Source organism: Babylonia areolata, chromosome 13 (assembly GCF_041734735.1).
Source record: "Babylonia areolata isolate BAREFJ2019XMU chromosome 13, ASM4173473v1, whole genome shotgun sequence".
Classification (NCBI taxonomy): Eukaryota; Metazoa; Mollusca; class Gastropoda; order Neogastropoda; family Buccinidae; genus Babylonia; species Babylonia areolata.
The window spans coordinates 7,238,292-7,243,291 of NC_134888.1; the positions used below are offsets into that span (position 1 = coordinate 7,238,292).

General features: G+C 44.6%; 1 protein-coding gene across 1 annotated transcript in view; it reads left to right on the top strand.

Moving 5' to 3' along the window:
• Positions 1-5,000, top strand: part of LOC143289017 (uncharacterized) — a 110,816-nt gene that overhangs the window by 96,770 nt on the left and 9,046 nt on the right. The window lies entirely within an intron of this gene.

The following is a 5,000-nucleotide window of genomic DNA, read 5'->3' on the forward strand; positions in this document are numbered from 1 at the left end:
AGAGAGAGTGATAGAGTGTGGGAGAGAGAGAGAGAGAGAGAGAGAGAGAGAGGGGGGGTGGGAGAGAGAGAGAGTCTGTGTGTGAGAGAGAGAGAGTGTGTGTGAGAGAGAGAGAGTGTGTGACTGTGCTTGTTTGTATTCGTTCGTTCTTTAGTTTAATATCTATCCTCAATTATGATTCTTTGATGAAAATCCATCTCCCCATTCCTACCCGACCCATATATATATATATATATATATCTATCTATATCTATATCTATATCTATATCTATATCTATATATATATATGTGACCAAGCGCGCTATGCTTGCTCCAACACTATTCACGCACAAGCCACAGCAGACGACAGTTTTCCCTCATAACCCGCGCACAGAATGTGTGACGTCACTCCGCTTACATCATTTTGTCCTCCTCGCCAGGCCATCTGCTGACGGCTTGACCAGTGTCGCGTTGTGGTACGTCATTGGCTGAGAGCAAACTTGTGTTTCTGTTCCACCGTAATTAATTAATAACTCTCTTGTCAGATCAGTAAACTACTAGTATTATATACTGGCAGAATCGTCTTAATTCCATCTTTAAATCTATTCCATTTATGTTCGCCTACGTGAAACTGATTTAACGCAGTTTGTAATTTTCAGCGACGAGCTCGTTAAAACTGACCCTGTTCAGGTGACTTAAATTAAGATTATAAATTCGTCTTAAATAATCAACACTTCATTTTACACTCATTATAAAGTAGGCGTTGAGCTCTTTCTTTTGCAACTTATCCGATGCAAATCGGTTCAGTAATCATCTAGAAATCTGTCACTGAACACCTTGTAACAAACACAATTGTCATCGGATTCTCCGTGATTAGTGACGATCTGCTTGCAAGCACACGTGACGCACTTTGCGGTCCGCTAAACTTGCATAAATTGGCACAGTGAATGATGAGTGGTCATTTCATACCTGGTCAGTCATCTGACCAGAGCCTGCTCTCTCTCTCTTGCTGTGTCGCGGGCAGTGTGTCGTGTGTGTCCCCACAACAGCTGACACCTCGCTACGTATCGCTGTAAGTACTAGTGTGTAGAATGTGTTGATTTGTAAGTTGTATTATTCGACACAGTACTTGTGTTTATATGAGTATGTTCAGTTATTGCTTTGTTCAGTTAATTCTTTGTTCAGTTATTGCTTTGACAAGTTAGTCACAGATCGGCTATGACTGATCTAAATAATCGCCATGTCGTCATATGCTCGGAGCAGTGTTCCATTTGATTCTTAACGTCACAGTCAGTGACGTCTCTGGACACAGATAGTTTGTTCCAGAATGTTCTAGTGAGTGCGTAAAGTTCATTCACCACTTAATGGTTAAACCATGATGGTGCTTCACTTACTATCTGGTCTATCAGTTTGCCAGTATTATATCTGAGCCACTGATTCTCTATCTTGTTTATTATTCATGTATTATTTTACATGCTGATATCAATTGTACTGCTACAGTGTGCTCAGTACTCTAAGAGGTGTGTAGTATTCTGCTGTTGTGATTACAAGATAGTGTTGGATTAATTGTTTCAATCACTTTAACTGAGCTATTCAAATGTATTAGGAATGTCATTTGATGTCAGCGTTTGGTCTTCACACATTTGCATTATGTTGTTGCGTAACCCAAACCCAAGTGAATAGTCTTTCCATGTGATATGTATACATGCGCTTTATTATTCACTTGTGCAGACATGTTGTGCTAATGACATTTGTTTGTGTCATTCCAGGCACTGTCTTCTCTTCTATTCTCTTCTCTTAGGTCTTCTCTTTTTATGTCTTCCTTTTAGTTCTTTTCTTATGTTCTCATAAATATTGTAAATAAAACAATAGAAAAACCCATTTGTGACTGGCCTCTATATGTTCCTGGCCTGTGCGTGGGATCTTGTCTATCCTTTCATTCAATCAATCAATTAGTTAAGTCTTTTGTGCCGTACCCCCTTCAGTAACCACTCGGTACACGGCTACAAAAGTGGCGTCGCCGACAGGATAAAGATCCATTATAAAATAGGTCCAATTATTCCCTTTAAGGTTTCAATTCTTTTATCCAAATTCAATCCATCCCAAAACCACAGCCCTTTACCACCAAGTGTACCTTGTTACAACTTGGCGCTGTGAGCATAGGATGTGCTAATTCTTTTAATATCTCTTAATAAATCACAGCTCCTAGCCAAGCTAATCTCTATCACATACTTGGCGCTGTGAGTTAGGATCGTACAGGGACAAGAGGTAGTACTAACAGTCACATAGGGATAGTTAGACATAGGAGAAGAGAGAAGACAGTGCAGCAGGTACACAAGTCCACAAGAAGAAACGTCGCCCCATCAAAATGGCTCCAACTGACTTCCTGCCAAAACTCCCGACGCTATCCGGTGAGGAAAGCAGCATAGAAGTTGAAGACTTCGTCCAGGAGGCCAGACTGATCCTTCATCTGCAGCCCCTGGGTGACGCGACAGCCTCTCTCTGGCTGATCTCAGCCCTTGCCGGCCGAGCTCGCCAGCAGATTGTCAGGCTGCCGGCGACACAAGTGGACACCCCAGCCAAGATCCTTGCGGTTCTTGAGGAGAACTGGGGAGATCAGCGAGACGCCACCGAGCTTGCCACCACCTTCTTCAACAGGCAGCAACAGCCCAAGGAGACGGTGATCGACTATGCATCCCATCTTCAGCACCTATGGACCAAAGTCAACAAGGCTGAAGATGGGATGATCCAGGTGTCAGCTACCATCCTCCGCGACGCTTTCGCCAGAGGCCTTCAGCCAGCCACACTGAAGCGTGATGTCAGGCGCTTCATCCGTGACCACCCTGACACCACCTTCGAGGCAGCAAAGAGGGAGGCCCTGCGATGGCTGAGGGAGGACAGCCACACCTACAACATCTGCCCCTGGTGTAGACAACACCACTGTTGTCCGCCTACAGTCCCAGCTGGCCACACTCGCAGCTGAGAACACCAGCCTGCGACGTCAGCTGCAGTCATCCATGCCAGCACACAGCCCACTTCCTCCACAACCAGCACTTCATCCTCAACGCTGTGCTGCTGAGCACACCCCAGACCCCTCGCACTGTGTCTGGTGTGAGAGGTCTGGCCACACAGAGCACCAGTGTCGCCACAAGCGACGCTACCAGGCCAGGCGACAGAATGCTGACCACCAGCCTGCAGCTCCAGCCCACAACCAGTGTGTTGCCACTACACACACTGGGCAACCTGGGCCCATGCCATCAACTGCACCAGCTCCAAACCAGCGACGCAGGAGATGCAGACGACGGAGGCGCCACAGCACTACACCTGATGCTGTCGTCCCACAGATGTCCCCACCTGTCGTCAGCCCTGCACTGCAAAGGTCCAGCCAACAACCACCACCTGTAGTCACGCCAACTCACCCGATCCCACTGCACCACCAGGGCGACAAAGTGACTGACACTGACACTGACAGTGGTGTGTGGCTGACCAGGCCCATACCAAGACCCAGGACACCAACCCAGCGAGCTGCACCAGAGCCGCCTCCACTACCACCAGATCCTGCACCGAGACGGTCTACACGACTGGCAACCAGGACTCCACTAACAGTGTTTTGAGACTGGTCAAACTAATTTTCTTTTGCAGCAGAGACAGTCGTGATGCATTATTTATGTTTTATCAGTTTTTTTAATTATTCTGTTCTTACCTTCTTGCCTTTCCTATGACCTATCATTGTCATATGGCCTATGCAATGCTTTATGTTTTCATGTCTATGAACATGCTACAATAATTCATGCTGTAATTTTGTTTTCATTTTCAGATATTTCTGCACAAATTCATGTTTTATGTTTTTTTCTTCTCTTCTTGCTTAACTTAACCTGTGATCTAGCTGGTCACAAGGTCTTAGCAATGCAAAGTATGTTCATAATCTATGCTTTTATACATGTATGCTTGTTTACATGTGCGTCTGACAGTGATATGATAGATAGATTGATAGGCACACAAATGAATGCTTTCCATCTTCATAGTGTATTTACCAAATTGGGACCCCTTCTCTATATCAAACTCTTCAAAGTTAAGTTAGGATGCATTCGACTAAGTCCAAACTCTTAACTTAACCTGGCTAAAGCCACTTTGAATATAGAAGTAGGGTGTTGTTCCTAAGAAGGTTGCAGTCATTTCACATTCACTTAGCTATCAGTTATCAGCAAAATTATCTCCCTTACCTGCCCAATAATTCTTGTTTGATGCTCAGCTAAGTCTGCTCACAAGAGTTACTTTTAATTAACCATCGCGGACGATGGATTTCAAAAGATGGGGGGAGGTGTGACCAAGCGCGCTATGCTTGCTCCAACACTATTCACGCACAAGCCACAGCAGACGACAGTTTTCCCTCATAACCCGCGCACAGAATGTGTGACGTCACTCCGCTTACATCATTTTGTCCTCCTCGCCAGGCCACCTGCTGACGGCTTGACCAGTGTCGCGTTGTGGTACGTCATTGGCTGAGAGCAAACTTGTGTTTCTGTTCCACCGTAATTAATTAATAACTCTCTTGTCAGATCAGTAAACTACTAGTATTATATACTGGCAGAATCGTCTTAATTCCATCTTTAAATCTATTCCATTTATGTTCGCCTACGTGAAACTGATTTAACGCAGTTTGTAATTTTCAGCGACGAGCTCGTTAAAACTGACCCTGTTCAGGTGACTTAAATTAAGATTATAAATTCGTCTTAAATAATCAACACTTCATTTTACACTCATTATAAAGTAGGCGTTGAGCTCTTTCTTTTGCAACTTATCCGATGCAAATCGGTTCAGTAATCATCTAGAAATCTGTCACTGAACACCTTGTAACAAACACAATTGTCATCGGATTCTCCGTGATTAGTGACGATCTGCTTGCAAGCACACGTGACGCACTTTGCGGTCCGCTAAACTTGCATAAATTGGCACAGTGAATGATGAGTGGTCATTTCATACCTGGTCAGTCATCTGACCAGAGCCTGCTCTCTCTCTCT